The sequence below is a fragment of the Candoia aspera genome, chromosome 5, assembly GCF_035149785.1.
Source record: "Candoia aspera isolate rCanAsp1 chromosome 5, rCanAsp1.hap2, whole genome shotgun sequence".
NCBI classification, from domain to species: domain Eukaryota; kingdom Metazoa; phylum Chordata; class Lepidosauria; order Squamata; family Boidae; genus Candoia; species Candoia aspera.
Window position 1 is genome coordinate 29,331,708 of NC_086157.1, and position 17,443 is coordinate 29,349,150.

General features: G+C 37.8%; 1 protein-coding gene across 2 annotated transcripts in view; it reads right to left on the reverse strand.

The window, feature by feature from the left end:
- EFNB2 (ephrin B2) overlaps nt 1–17,443 on the reverse strand; it is a 49,924-nt gene that overhangs the window by 9,657 nt on the left and 22,824 nt on the right. The gene's annotated exons all lie outside the window — the stretch shown is intronic.

The window sequence follows — 17,443 nt, forward strand, 5'->3', positions numbered from 1 at the left end:
AAAATTAAGGCTGTGCAAAGCATTTGAAATGGGTATGTCCCAAAGAATACGGGTGCAGGAAAGCATGCTTCCTCAAATCATTACAACATCACATCCTTCAAAAGGTTCAGCATGGCAACTTCGAAGGTTTTTCCCACAGGTAGGTCTGTGTGTGTGTGTGTGTGTGTGCACGCACACACACACATACTGCTTTCCTGCCAGTCTTCCCATGCACAAACAATAATTCTGCTGGTATTGCCAGTGAAACAAAGTGGCTGTGCACACACATGCACAGCTGAGACACGACTTTCAGAGGACACAGATGCTTTAATGCAACCATGTTTAGTCAAGCCCATTGTGCCCAAGTGCCCCTTTCCAAAGCTTTAAGCAGCCAACATAAACATTATGAAAGTGGTTCAAGGCTGAAGGTGCTTCCTAGATTTTTGTTGTTGTTGTTTGTTTGTTTGGTGCCTTTGAGTTAGTGTTGACTCCTGGAAACTGCTCGGACAAGCCCTTGCAGTTTTCTTGGCAAGGTTTTTCAGAAGTGGCTTGCCACTGCCTGCTTCTTCCTAGGGCTGAGTGTGTGTGACTGGCTCAAGGTCACTCAGCTGGCTTCATGCCCAAGGTGGGACTAGGATTCACAGTCTCCCCGTTTCTAGCCTGATGCCTTAACCACTACACCAAACTGGCTCCCTGTGCCTAAATTTACCTGTAGGCAATCTTGTATTAAAAAAAGACAGGAAGTCCTTTCAACCAAGATTTGATCCGTCATATATCTTCAGAATCTGTGAAATCTTTATTTACAGAATGAAATGCATTTCACCCCAAATGAAGAAGGAAAAAAATTAAGAGTGATAGACAAATAACTTCAGGGGTATTATTTTTATACAGTCCTGTGGGGTGGAAGTAATATTACATTTTAATACTTCTTCATTTGATTGTTATTATTCTGCCTCCCAGAAGGCTAAGCCACTGCCTAAATCTTGGCTGCTTTCAACCTATCAAGTTAGTAACATTGCTCTAATCAGATGGAGAATTAAGCTTCTGGATTTGTGCCTAGATACAGCCTTTCATTCACAAAGAGATTAAAAACACAGGCAAGACACATACAAAACACACAAAATCAAAACTCATTCCTAATTCCAAACAGAGTGCATTTTTTAAAAGCAAGCAAATATTATTGCAATGAAACTACAGATGGTAACAGTCAGCTACCAATTAGATGCTAATGTCCACTCCAAATGAACCCCCATTTTTAAGTAGTTTAATATAAAAATCTTTGAGCTACATTACTATAATTCAAGCAATCATTTAATTCACACTAAATAAGATGAATAATGCATTTGATTCATACTACCTTGTGAATAATCTTGGAAGAGATTACATATAAATGATAAATGGAGATAATATAAAATATTCAAAAAATAGTAACTACTATATTTGGGGGCGGGGGGAGGGAAGAGGCATGGAAAGACCCAGCTTTAAACATTTCCAGCTAGTTCAGTACATTTTCCATTACAAAATATGGGTATGGAACTTCCATTTTTATTGTACTGCTCTAACACTGGGAAGTAGAAGTAACAGATGTTTAAAGAAACTGCATGTAATGCCAGAGACTAACTTCAACAGTCAAAATTGTCACTTACATTTTTTTGTTAAGAAATTAGTTTATTGTTTTCAACAGGTAAACCTTGTGTCTGCTGAATGGCTAGAGATACCTGGCTTTCTTCCCCCATTCTCATCCCCCTTCCCCAACCAGCTAATGACAGTTAATGTATAATCACATATGAAAAGAAGCCCAAAATAGTGCCCAGGAGAGAAATTCAAGAGGAAGCACTGCCTGGCAGCATATTTAGAGTCTGCTGTCTCTGTAGAAATCTGCTAGAGGACAAGTTATCTGGTTATCTGCCAGAGGATTTGGGTACATATCCACCTATACAATCTGTGAGGTTGTAAATATCCAAATATTACACATTGCCAAAAGTTATAGTTGATCTTCTAAAGGGAACTGAATGCTGAAATTTCTTTCTGCTTGGAGAAGTGAATTGAATGTATCATCAAGTTTTCATTGTGATTATGGGCAGTCAGAAATATTTAGTTTTCACCTAGTTTCTACGAAGTCACTTTTCTTTCCTAAATTCTGGTACACAAGTACTAGATTCATTCAGATATCATGTTAGACTACAGTTCATAAAAAGGTGTACAACTTATATCTCCAGAGCTGCCTGTAGTCTTCAAAAGCCTCACATACAGTCACAAGAGAACTGTGGGGGAAAAAATATTAAATTGCAATTTTTGCCATTATAAGCATCACTCAATACAGCACTGAAGAGTAATTGTATTAAAGATATTTCCTTCTAATTAAATGTCCATGTAGAGGAATTTTGTCCTCACAGTGTCAATTACCTTTTTTTAATGTGGCCCTCAGCATATTACTAAAAGAACCAGGTGCACTGCAAGCATGAAAAGACTGTGTACCCCTGCTTTAGTAAATATGTGAAAAGGCCCCTGACTCCCACTCAAGCCCTTTCCTCCATCCCTTACAGTTAATGAAGAAGAAACTGGAAGTGTTAACGTCTGTTTAAACCAATCAAGTTTACCAGGACAAGGACTGGCTAGGGAAATAAACCAAACTGATACAGTAGATTACAGTAGACTATGATCCTGTTGTTTTTTCTTCAGTTAACTGAGAACAGATGTGGAAATCACTGTACAACAATGAGACACTGCACTCTTCAGATCTTTTATACTACAACTGTTATCAGCCCAGCCAGTATGACAACTATCAGGGATAATGAGATGGCAGATCTATAGTTACCCATCATTCTGCTTCCCAGGTTAATCTCTCACTGGTAAAGAAGACAAAGCTCCAAAATAAATCTATTATCTTTTTCTCCATTTGTTCAATCTCTGAAGCATTCTAAAATTTATCCAAGCTATACCAATACTGCCAATAATGTTCTGCAGTTATTGTTGATTTCCTAATTAGAATAGATAATGCAGCTTGACTAAGGAGGGCTGGTAACAAGCAATAATTTTTGAAAGTGGAAGTATTTAAGAAGCCTTCTTCTGGGACTCCAGATGTTTTGGGCTTCAACTCCCGTCCAATTCATTGGAGAGCATCAGATTGGAGAAATATACTATAGCTGATGCTTCTGGATATTCTGTCTACCAAAGACAAACATGGAATGACAGTATGAACACATGATAATAGGAGGGAAGGAGAAAATGCTTTTCCTGCATCTCTAAGCTCCATATAAGATGCAATGCACTCACAGAGCTACTGATTTCTTGAACATAGTACATCATGATAAATAAAAGTGAAGAGACCAGAGACTGGAACAAAGTCAAAAGTCTCCTGGGTGATCAAGCAAAATATATTCTGTTTATTGTCCTCTTTGGGGGATTAAAAAGTAATATGAAGAAGCTCTTTCAGAGATATTAAATACATATGACTTGAAGTTATATTTCAGAAAATCGTATTATTGAGCTCTTAGCCAACTTCCTTCAAATACCAGCTTAAAAAACTTAAACAAAACCAATAAAAATTAGAGGGAATCACCAATGTTTCATATCCCATAACAACAATAAGAACAATTTCTGATGTAAAACTGTACTTCTTCTAATATGAATTTACAGGATTTTCAAGTACAAAGCCTTTGAAAGGAATCTTTTTAAAATGTGTTTGCCATAAGATTGGATATTTATGCTGTAGCTGATGTCAGTTGCTTCCGCTTTCATTAAATGCCTTCTTTAGTAAAGCATCAAGTAATTACTTCTTATACATATGTAATCTAATTTTACAAGACAGTTTCAAAAACACCCAGACTTACACTGGCAATAAAACCACAAATCAAGGTGCTTGTTTTAGTAGCAGCTAGAAATTGCACATAAGCAGCTGTCTGTGGTGATCTAAGCGCAGGGCTTTAATTATAAGTATTACATTTGCTTTTCTACCAATCCCCTGATCCCCAGTCCTCAAGAGCTTGAAAGCTATAGAAGAAAATCTCAGACAGGGTTTAAAGCCTACAGAGGCTCTCATTTACTGTGCTAGTTGAACTATGATAGACTTCATTCCTAATGCAGATTTCCATTTAAATTTAATTATTGGTGTAAGCAGTTTTCTAGTGCTAGAATGTTAAATAGATCAAAACACAGGTCCTACTGGCCACAAATACATACATAGTGTTTTTCAAAGCAGATTATGTTGCTGAATATCCGGTCACATCCAGAATTAGTGGATATGCTCCTCTGGAGCAAAACATCCCTTTAAAAAAAACTGCAAGGATCTGCAGCTGAGATCCTACCACACCCTCACCCAGCTTTCTATCTTCAGCTTGTCTGGCTTTATTTATTTCAATATCTATTATTTTAAACAACAATCCTATACATCGTTTCTTGCTCTTGTTTACTATTTAATGTATGCAGTTAGAACTGGAACTAGAATATAAAAATTACATACCAAGAGGAAATGATTCATAATTACTCCTAAGGTAGGAGATCAGCATAACGCCTCTTCTTTTCAGGGCCACCCGTAGGCAGGCATAAAAAAAAGTCTATATGGCAGCTACAACTGCATTAATTGAAGACCTGCTCCTTTTTTGCAAGTAGCTGCCATCTTGACTCTTATCTTTCCCCCTACCCCCACCCCACAGATGCCCCTGCTTCTTTTTCAGCTCTATCTTGGGATGTAACATTATTTCAATTCATTGCATTCATTTACACAATCTCAAGACCAATCTAATCAAGTGACTCTGAGCAGTTGTAATGGCACGTGGAAATGGCCTTGGGAGGGAGGGGGAGGAGCCTCAGCCAGAGGAATAGTTGGATAGGAGGCAGCTTAGCCCACAGCAGGAATGTGGGCATGGCAAATGTCTTAGAAGGGACCCTCCCTGGTTTCTTGGGCTGTAAAGGCAACAGGGGAGAAATGTACTTTCAGACTTGCAAGATTCTGTTAATATAACCTTACAATAAAATAGAATTAGCTCATCTGGGCATGCTTCCTGCCTTCCGCTTAGAAAGGAATCTTCAGGGCTTCACTTTCAAAAGTGAAGAAGTCAGCCTTATCTCCAAGGACATGTTCTACGCTGCCAGGAAAACCACAGAGAAACCCTGCTTTCTGGACATACCCTTTACACCACTCATAGTGCCAGGACCTCATGCAAGCCTTGTCTCAAAGCTCTTAAAGGTGAGGAAGAAACATTTTTGGTAATGTGGTCCCTTAATGTAACCCAGCACTACAAGTACAGTATAGGATCTTACAGTATAGACAATAGCCAGCACTCTGAATTCGGCCCGGAAGCTTACTGGCAACCAGGCAGTCGCTGTAAAATAGATATGTTATGTCTGCTGAATTCTGTACCAATTGTAGCTTCCAGGTGTGCCCCTCCCCTCCGAATAGGTTGCTGTAGTCAATACATGTAAAGATAAGGACCTGAGTAACTATTGCCAAGGCTTACATGGAGGGCTGTAAGTGGTGCAGCAACCAAAGCCAGGCAAAAGCTGTCCAAAATCGAGGATATGATTTCTACCTGCTGTTCCAGCAAAAGCCATGAGTTCACTAGTATCCCCAAGTCCAAGCCTGCTCTTTAAAGGGAGTGAAAATCTACCCCAAACCAACGCTAGAACTGATGTTTAAGGAATGTCTATATGTTTGCTGACAAGTACTACCAAATTCCCAAGAGTTTATTTATCCATATCCAGACCCTCACAAGAGCAGCTCATGACTTCCACAGCATTTCCCCCTCAGCCTAGGGCAAGGTAGATATAAAGGTAGATATATCACCTTTATAGCCCATTGCAAATTGGCAGATCACCTTTCTCAATGGTTTCAAGTAGATATTCAAAAAATGGGAGAGAGGACTGTGGTACTACTTCTTTCTCATGAACACCCGTTCAGATATATACTAAGTTGAACCACAATAAAATGCTGTGTCCTACCTCCACCCCTTGGGAGCAACCCACTAGGATACCACGATCAATGACATTAAAGGTTACTGAGAGATCAAGAAGAACCAAGAACCTCAACCAGCCCTAACAAAGTAATTCACCAACCAACCAGTGCTTTTTCAACTTCATGTGTGGCCTAAATCCTGCACTGGAAGGGATCTACATAGTCTGCTGCTTCTAGGACATTTTGTAGCTATAGTTGTTGAGAAGATGACTTCCCCACCTCTTTCCAACAACTTTCCCCCAAAAGGGAAGGGTAGTTACTGCTGAAAAGTTGTCCAGTAAGTCCAGATTGAGAGAGAAATATTAGAAGTCAAATTCTCCAGTTAGACTACAACATTCATTGTATGCATTGCCACCTCCTATAAAGTAAACATTGGCATTTATATTTATTACTAAATGATATCACTCTTAAGGTGTGTCCCTACAGCTTCAACCTGAAAGTGAATAATACATAAGCGTCAATGATCCAGAGTGATGCCTGCACAATAGTAAGTATTTAGCCACGCAACAAGTAACATAATTTGTTTTTCTAGTGCCAACTGCTTGGGAGGAATGGAAGCTGAATTTAAGCTTTATTTTCTTCCCTAATGATGAGCTAAGTACCAATCACAGCTCTTCACAGTCTAGTTTTGGAGAATGTTTTTGTAAACAGTGCTTCAAAAGATTTTAAACTGAGAATAATGCACATAGCAAGTAGTCTGGTTTTTGTTGTGTACTAGACTGTCAGTTTTATTCATTTATTTTGCATAGCAAAATTTCATTTAAAACACATAAGAAAAATCTTTAGCTGAGTGTCCTACCTTGCCACATTTGTAACAGGTTCTCTCCTCCCCTTGGTTTGTTTGATTTCCCCTTAGACTGGGAAAAGGTTGGCTTTCCTTGTATATCTCCTTTTTCAGTCCCTATTTCTTTTTTCTTCCCTTTTCAACCTCTTCATGTCCTCCTCTAGCTTCCTCAGCTCTTCTGGCTATAAACATTTTCTAGCTAGGTCTGCCAACCTTATCCAAAATTCTTATTCCTTCCTGCATCTGGTACCTATATTCCCTGAATCTCTGTTGGTAACTGTATTTTATAATTTCATAATGATAGACACCCACTTCCTTTACATTCTTGTAATCCACCACCTCCTGAACAGGGAGACCCGTATATGCCCTTAAAGCCTTTCCTGTCCTAACCTAGCCACCCAATCTTCCCTTGTCCATTTACATGATACTGCCACCTGTTCAAACATAGTGAAAAATGCCTCTAGGTTCTCATCCTCACTTACTTTATGGATTTTTACATCCTTAACCCAGGGGCCTACACCCCCTCCAAACTAGGAGTAGACCTAGCCAAACCTGGAGGTTCTTGTCCAGTGGCTTCTGTGTTCTTGAGAAGGGAAATTAGCTCTCTAAACTCCATTCTTCAAGCTTTTCTCTCGTCCCTTTCTCTTTTTAGGCAATCTCTACATTCAGCCTCTTGCCATTTCCTTTCTTCATCCTCTCTTCTGAACATATGTGCACACTCTTCCCATTGTTGAAGCATTTCCTTCATACTACTGGACCATAGTTCAACTGGGTCAAACTTGCTTTCGCTTTCATCTGCTGCTTCACATCCTTCCATTTGCTCCTCAGCAGCCATCTTTGCCTTTTCTTGCTCCATTTGCTGATCCCTGGTGTAAGGTCGAGTTTGAGGCCATGACACCAGGTAAATAGGTATCAAACACTGGTTCCTGCTTAGCCTCCTTCTCACACACCTCTCAGCATGCCTTGGTCACCATTTGCAGTCTTGGATCCCTCTGTAGAAATGAATTCAACCTCAGGCTTGGATTTCAACTTGGACCTGGATCCTACCACAGTCCTAGATTCCAGTGCTTCTACCACTTGTGAGGATTCTTTCCTTTCCAAGGATTGGACACCCACAGCGCAGCAAATCTGTACACAATGCTTTATTGTAGCACACATCTTCCCCAACAACAGACTACTGCTTGAGGTCAACTCCACCCATTAAGAAGTCCTCAATGGGTAGGGTTGACCCAGAACAATAGTCTGTTGTTGGGGAAGGTGTATGCTGCAATAAAGCATTGTGTACAGATTTGCTACGCTGTGGTATGTCCAGTCCTTGGAAAGGAAAGAATCCTCACAAAACAGTTTAGTGTTTAGTGTTCCAGCACACAGGTAGGCATTCATGCCCAACCTAACCATCTCACCCCCATTCCACAAATACACAGCAGTCTCATTAGTTCTTATGGAACTAATGAGAATGGACTTGCAGTTGTTTTCTATGTATAGTAAGCGCAATATATGATGAAGTTTATCTAAGATTCAGCCCTAAAGACATTACAGCTGCGATCTGCTATTTTCTCTCAACAATGGAACAAGTATGACTTTCAAGCTCTACAAATGTTGATAAAGTTTCAGAGCAAAGGGAATGCTTAAATTTGAGCTTTCAGCCATCTTTTATCTTACCCTGGCAATAATAAAATATTGAGAGATGAAAAGGTGTTTAAGTTGCTGAACTATGAAAACTCACAACCTAAATTTATGAAAAGCAGCAATCTATCCAGAGTCTTAGAGATTGGGACAGGTTACAAATACTGCAATCAATAAGCTAATCAGTGTTTACTTCACTCCATTTTCTGTTTTAGGTATTGTATAGCCTACCTGGAAGAGTTATTTATGGGAATTTTTTTTATAGCTTTCAAATGCAAAGAAAAAGCAAATGTATAAAAGATAGCACAGCGAGGCCCATGGGAATTAATGCCAAAATCAGCTGTTCCTACTTTTTGATGTGAATGTAGCCTTGTTTCAGAAAGGCACAAACTTGATGTAAGAGTTGGTTGTGCAGGTCACTATGAGGGCAGCCTGTATTTCATTTATACCACCTCTAGCAGATAACAATAGCAAGCTGAGAAAAACAGTTTTAAAGGGGTTTTGTGGTATACAAGCAAGACAAGTAATGTATTACAGCACATCATTGAGGTTACCAGTACCATGCAGAAAAGTGCCCATCATTCAAGAAACCTCAGCCCATTCAACAAGTTCAAACACAAGCACTACCAAGAAGATCAAGAGTCATATAGCCTCAGCAGGTATTTTCTTGATTTCTGTGAAGGATGACCTCACTTCTAAAAAGAGGCTCTAGCTTTAACATTTATATACTGTACCTCTGCAACAGATACACTAATCTTAAGAACTTTAGTGAAATAACCCTTCTTTCCTGTAATTCCCTTATTGTTACGATGAAACCAGCCACGTTATGCTCACATATGATTAAATGCTTATATTGTGCTATCAGGGCATATGGCATCTCGCAATGTTTACTGATACCTGCAAACTTGAAATTTTTAACAGACAACCAGACAGGATGGCAAACATAAGCATACAAATAGGAAAAAAAGGATACAAAGGAGAAAGCTCTCTAGAAAAAGAGGAATTTCTTGAAAGCGAGCAGCTAAGTTGCTCTAATTAGGTGTTTAAATTATGTGAAATTCATACTCTTACATCCAGAATTTGTTAAAGCAATAAAAACTGGTATTATGTTAGCCTATATTTTCTCTTTTTGTAATGAAAACTGCTATTTTTATTTATATATATATATATATATATATTTCTCTAGAGTTGGTATTTATATACCCATTTAAAAATCCTAACCTTTTCCACATGATTTTTGATTTATTTGTTTATTTTATTTTTCAAGTTTATATAGCTGCCCATCTCAGAAACAAATGGGCATCATACAAAGAACTAAGAACAATCAATCAATAAATTCAAAATTTAACTCCTCACTTCCAGCTACAGTTTTAAGTAAATATAATATTATGTATACTAACATTTGAAAATATCAGAAAACCAGCAGAACGTTTTTCTGGCCTATTCTATGACCTTCCCTTTAAAATATTCAGTTGAATAAATTGTATAAAATGAGATAGTCAAGCTATTCGTACTATCATTACAGAAATACATGCTTGTTGATAGAGAATTGGCTTTCTTAAAACTGTATTTGTCTACTTAAATCGAAGGCTAGCTTTTTCTCCAAAATAGGAAGGTCACTTTTAGATTCATTGAAGCTGCACTAACAAGGTAAGCTGTTTTTTTCCTGCCCAATTTTCTATTCTGGGGGAAGCTGTCTTAAATCTTAACAGATCTACCCAATGTTCCTATAGTTTACTGCTTAATTTGCTGTTGGAAAAAGGCTAAAAGAAAAAGTTCCTACTGGAGGCAGAAATATATAGCTAACTCCTTGTGCAGTCTGCTGTCACTAATTGCAGGCAATGATATTAATGACCCAGTAATTACAGTAAGAGTGGCACTGAAGTGGAAAACATCATCAGAAGGCAGGGTTCATCTTTAGGTGGTAGGCCATCACCACTGACTGATTTAATGCCTAGTGACATTTTAGAATATAACACTACAGACAAAAAATGTGCGACTCACGCTCTAATGGCTTAAATGGACATGACGTTATTCGCTCTGACCGCACAGAGTCCATCAGTACCCTCACCAAAGTGACACAGGGTTTGTCCCACAGATGAACCACGTTTCTTTCAGGGGAGATAATGTCTACTATAACAATATACTGCCGCTTTCCACATGTTGACTTCAATAAAAGTATACCTTCATCTCCTGCTTTTAACTTCAGAACAAAGAGAAGTTTGTTTTATTGAACAATGAAAAAAAAAGCTATTTAGATCCTGTGACCATAGTCTACTGTAAAAATAATTTAGCATGTAAAAATCACCTAATTAGTTAGGTAGATTAAGATCGATCCTTTAAATTTGGACAATGTTGAAGGCACAGATTGTAATATTGCTTTGAATCCTCACCCTAACAAAAGAATTTCAACAAAATTTATTTCATACAATGCAAACAAGACAGGCCAATTGTATATTAATATCCTGAAATTAAAGTAAAAGCTTTGTACTTTCCCAATCACCTTTGCATGAATGGAGATCCAGGGTTTAAAACAGCTGCATTCTTGGCAATGCTTGCCGAGCAGCTCCAAAAGCTATCCATGCACAGACAACACTACCACTCAAATGTTTTGCATAGCTCTAAATTAAGAAACAAAAACTTCCATGTAAATAGAAAAAAGTCCTATGCAAGAAAAACTTCTCTGTGACAATCCAGACACACTCTAAAAGTTAATGAAGGCTACTGTTAATGCAAGCTATGTGAATACTCCATATTGATTTTAATCAACAAGCAAATAAACACATCTTAAGTGTACATTCTGAATTGATTTTTCTAATATGTTTTAGGTAGGCATTTTGCTGTGGAAGTGAATATAGCTGGCAATCTATATTCACAATACAATAAATACTGAGAATACATACAGGTGATCTTCCCCCAGTGCAGCAAGAGCAACATGGGGATAGCAGCAGTTTCCAAAACCAAAGCTTATGTACTATGAGTGTTATTCTCCCTGAATCTTTTGAACCCCTCTTTACAAAAATCATTTTCCAAAACTAGACTGTGAGGTGCTGCAATCAGTATTCAACTCACTATTAGAGGAGAATATAAAGCTTGCATTCAGTCTCTCCATTCCTCCCAAGCAACTGATGCTGGAAAAACAAATTGTGATACTGGATGTGTGGCTACTCATTTACCATTGCGCATCGCTCTGGATCATTGACACCTATGATGAATTGTATTATTCACATTGGAGATGAAGCTATATGGACACACCTTAAGTGTGATACCATTTAGTTACACAGATGCCAACATTTACTTTATAGAAGGTGGTAATGCATACAATGAATGTTGTAGTCTAACTAGAGAATTTGACTTGTACACTCAATTCTGAGGCATTTCCAAGCCCCCCCCCCCACCATTTACTTCTAATTAAACATGGATTTTGCATTTGTATCATGATATATAAATAACAGAGAACAAACTTCATGACAGTGTTTGAAAAATCCTAAATAAAAGACTCAGGTTTTTTTTTTCTTTTCGCACAAGATCAGAGGAAAGTTATGTATAAAACTGCAAGTGGAAACCTGTACTATCCTTACAATATATGTTTATGGTTCTGTTATTCCAACTCTACAATTAAATATTTTATGTACCTTTTGCTTATCATATCCACATAGGAAAAAATTAAACACTTGCAAAAGGTATTATGTTACTCATTTAAATTTATTCTGACTCTTTTTTAACGGGCCCACTCTTCTATAGGATGCAAATGACTTCCTCTGATTTAATGAGAATTCTTCAAATCCCACTGCAGGAGGAAAAGAGCCTTAGGGCACTAATTTTGCATAGTTTTACACTAGTAGTTAACTTTACACATGGGAGTAGTTCTACTTAAGTCACAGAGATGCTTTATATACATAAAATCAAACCACTACATGTAAGCCCTTCTAACCAGTGGTTTAAGTTATTTATTATGTTTAAAGCATTTTAGTCTGATGTAATAGTAATCAGCATAATGAATATATAAAAGCTCCTTAAGCAGAAAAATGAGTCTTTCCTTGTAGAATTTTATTGTCAAAACTTTTATGTTTATGTGTGCATGTACGTGTGAACCAGAGATGGCATGAAATATTAAACAGACTAGCTGGAAATATTCAACTATGGATTATAAAACAATAAAAGCAATTCTAAGCAACTCTGAAATCCTTCATCTTCACTTGTAAGCAGTGTCATCTAGCTTCTGAGTACTTCAGTATCTACCATACATTGTGGAGAAGATTTTTCTTTGGCTCACCAGCTCCCTCCTATTAACAAGTACAGCCATCTTGTTCTCTCATTTGCTACCCTTGGGAATAAGAAGTCGTACTTACATATTCCCTGCTGGAGTATCTTTCTGTCTAACTTTAAATGAGATCAACTGATGGCACTCCCTATGTAATGGCATGTATATGAATGAAGGCATTCTATAATAGCCATATTAGTAAGTTTACAAGACCCGTGTGGGTTGGGAAAATGCACTCCCAACAGATTCTACATCCATTAGTTCTACCCACAATGTTAAAACAAAAAACCTGAAAATCCTTATCATTTTCCCCTTCAGTAATTTTACGTCGATGATGTGTATTTAATTCAAACAGAACTGAATTAGCTGAATTAAGAATGAGAGATTCTCAAAAGACTCCGTGATTAAAATTTCTGTATCATTTTACGCTAGGGGAAGTTGAAAGTAATTTGCGTATGTGTAATATAACTTAAGATGAAAGAGAGAATACAAAGATCCTATTTTGCCTATGGTCAAGCAACATATTACTTTATAAGATATGCATTTATGTACTACAATAAAAGAATGCCATGGCCTCAAACCCACACTGTTTATCATTTTAAAAGTTTATTGCTTTAAAAAAACTAGACAATGGCAGCCTTTCAAAACAAAAGCAAAGAAATAGCTGGAGTTAGGGAACAAAAGTGTTCATATTCAAAACATTTTGCTAATACTATTGTGTATAAATTTGTAGTAGAATTTTGATTTTTAATTATTTCATTGAGTATTATTCATCTGGGGGGTTACATTTTTAAACTCAGGATCAGGTTGAACTGCTTTTCTTTACTTTCATTTGCCCTTAGAGTCAAACAGATGGAGTTTTATCCATTTAAGGCACAGCTGGGAATCTCAACTAGAAAATCCAACAGAGTAATGACTAATGTGTAACAGTCAACATGAAACTACATGGAAACATCCAAATAAGAAGGAAATGTTACTATGTTCATTTATACTAATGTGAGAAAGCCGCCCAGAGTCATTCGCTGAGATGGGCGGCTATAGAAATCAAATAAATCAAATAAATAAATAAATAAATATTTTTATAACCTATAAAATTATTTACACATATACTTATTCCCAGTAAGCTTTTATGGCTGAAAGTGGAGTTGAACTAGATTCTGCTCTTGACAATCTGAGTATGGAAAATTCAATTTTGCAAATATGAGATTTGTGGGCTTTTTTAAAAAGTAGCAACTTTCTTTTACCATTCTTTTGAAGCATGGACTTTCTTCAGATTTTAGATTAGATACAGTACTCATAATCTAAGTCACAGTAAACAATGCCTGATATAGACTCACCTGTGTTATAAAATTTGTAACACATCTTTTAATCTTTTTCTCAATTAGCATTTCTCTTGTAATTTTTTAAGCAAGTAACATCGTTAAATCTGTATGCTGGATAGTGAACTGTGTGTTTTAGATTACGTAGTCCTTGGATAACGACAGTAATTGGGACAATAATTTCCGTCACTAAGCAATGCAGCCATAAAGTGCGATGTCACGTGACCACATCGCTTAGTGAAATCCCAGCAGTTTACATTGCCATCATTAATCAAATCCCACCGGTCGTTAGGCAAGGACCCATCCCGATCCAAACCATTCCCAGCTTGGTCCTTCCCAGCCCCAAGCCTCAGTAAGATAAGGAACTTCTTCCTCTTCAACTCTCTCTACCTGCCTATCTCCCCACCCCCATCTCTGCCCTTCTGGACACCCTGCACAGTGCTGGCAGTGCCAGCAACACTGGGGCTGAAGTAGAAGTCTGGGGCCTTTAGCAGTCTCAGCTGGCCATCACCACCTCTGGGCCTCAACTTCAGCCCCAGCACTGCCAGTGCCACCACCGCCAAGGCATACCACCTCAAGGCCTGGGCTGCAGCCAGCCACCCCAACACAAAGTCCCAGCTGCCCCTGCTGCCCTTTACTCCATAGGCCCTGCCACCCCCAGCAGCCACTGGCCGTGCAAAGGCCTTCTTCCTGAGGCCGCATGCACCATTCTCCAAACTGCATGTCCCATTCTCGCAATGCTTCAGAAGGCATAGTTTTGGAGAATGGCACAGGCGACTTGGAGAAAGGCTGGCACAGCCTTCCCACAAGGTTTCAGAAGGCCACAGAAGCCTTCTGAAGCATCAAAAGAATGGCGCACATGGCCTTGGGAAGAAGGCCTGGCATGGTCATTAGCACCTTGTCAGCAGCAAGAGGAAGGAGACAGCAAAAGTCAGCTGGGCCAGCAGAACGCAGGGTGGCGAGGGTGGCTGGGGCTTTGCACTGTGGCACTAAGGTGGCAGTTCGAACAGTAGCTGAACAAATGGTCATTAAGCGAGGACTAATGGAATCTGAACAAGGTTTCACTATTCTCATTTCTGCTTGAAAGTCACTAAACATGTTGTGAGCCCTGTTCAACCAAAGGCGACCAGTTTCAGGGTTATCTACCACTTCTAACAGTATCCGTAGCTGATTTAAAAGTTGTCAAATTTTCAGAATCTTGATTGGCCAAAAAAAAATTGAAGACAAGGAAAAAGTCACTTCTTTTCTGATCTTAGTTTATCATCCTTTTAGGAACCAAGATTAAATCCTATATTTGTTTCCTACTGCTAAGTTCTCTTCTGTTGTGAAAATGGATCACAAGAGTCTTCATGAAGGAATTATTAATTGGATAATAGAGTGTATCTTGTCTCTAACCTAACACCATTTAAATAAAAACCTGGCCAGGTGTTGTTACTGAGAAATACTTACAATGGATACAGATATCTGGATATGGTCCTCTATAAGGCTACTCAGAAGTAATCAAATTTGCTTTCCAAAAAGAATACATAGAGCTGCAGATTAAGTTAACCATGCCTCGGGAGATTTTGTTACAGCAATTGAGACAGACGCAACTGCTGTAAATCTAGTACTGATTTCTACTTCGCAAAGCTGCAAAGGGTAGGAAGGCAATCTGTTCCTTGCACTTTTATTCTTGTTCACTCTGGGATTTACCCTCTGTCTCTTCTTTTCTGTTTTGTGCTGTATCATCCTTCTCCAAGAATGATCATGAGATAAGAAACTTGGCTACTTTTTCTCAGATTTTCCCACTTTTACTTCACTTTGTTCACATGCAGGTATCTGAATCTTATATCTGAATTCAGGTTTTTGATATTTCTCATAGGCAAATTTAAAAATTGCTTTTATTTACAAATTCATGTGAAACAAAGTATCTCTATTAACATGAGGTCAGATTTTTATGAAATAAATAGGCTCTTTGTTGGGGTTCTTCAGGGAATTGTACACTGACTTGGGATCAGAAATAAGATCTTGAAGGCACCATCCACCATCAAGAGGAGTCTCCTATCATTTCATTTTTACTCCCAATTTTTTTCCTAAGCTATTACAGTAAGTCTGATACCACTTCCAAGGCACCAGGCTGAAAGATAGGAATTCTCTAAACCCCAAAGAATGCTATAATCCTCCCGGAAATGTAATTATTATACCATATTGCCATAATGAAATAATTATACAAAAATGAAGAAAATGAGTCCTACTTATGGATTTACTCAGAGTATTACTGACACAGATGACATAGCTGACAGTCTCCCATAAGTTCGATTTGTCCATAACTCTCTAGTCATAATTAAAATGGTGCCATTTATGTCACAGTTGGCCTACTACTGAGAATTAATCCCCAAAGCATTAGATAACTGAAATATTTCATAACAGCTATTTGAGCACAGAGGGACATGTTTATGTTGTACTTTTTCACCAGGTGCACAGGCTACCGTCTCTAGTTTCAACTCTGTACTTTTCATTCTAGCAGTACAAAATTCACTGATACACTTCTTTCTCAGAAGTCGTAGGCACTGAGAAGTCTTCATTTAAAATTACAACAGCCATATTTTAAAACAGATCATCATGCACCAAATTACATTTTCAACATACCATATTTGTTCTGAACAATACACATTTGAATTTTATTGAAGTTAGCATATTGTCCTCATTATAGTTAGTATACATATGAATGAATTTACCAATTTTATTGCTACTTATTTTAATCCAGTTCTGTTCTCTGCAATTTTTAAATGAATATACATAAGAGGATGAGTGTTTGCTGTACTTCGTTTTTCAGGGATGAGTCAGGAAATAAGACAATTTTTTTAAAAAAAATAATGTTTTGTGCCTATAATACTATGCCTATTTACATAAGAATGACCTAATAAAATCATTTCATTTATTTTCAGCTGTATCCCACATTTATGGCTGGGACACAGCACTGATCCATTGACAGAGCAACAACTGCACCTATTGGCCTTCTGGTCTCTTGCAATGGAGGAGCCTCCAACTTCTTTTTCCGTCCAATTTAAAGCACCCACGACATGAGATAAGCTTTCTCTGCTTTCTCTCAGCCATTCTTCCACCTCTTTCCTGGCACCACCGCTATACCAGCTAATCATACTCCATTTTTATTAAATATCCAGCATTTAAAACCAAGTAAGTAAAAAACAAAACTGTTGATGAAAATACCAACAAATAAATTTTACTCCAATTATATTTTAATTTTTCTGTACAAAACTATTACCTCACTTTGTGAACTATTTCTCTTGTACAGTATATATCTGTGTGTATCAAACACACCATCAAACACACTGAAAGAGTTAAAATGTCATTCTGTTATAAATCAGGATTATTGTTGTTTCCCACTGAACGAATGTTGACTGAATCTTATTATATCTCATTACATCTCAAAAGTCCGATGTCTTAATATTGCAAATGGGATTTAGAGAAAATGTGTTAGATCAGAAAGATGACCTATGGGATACGGCACTTTAATT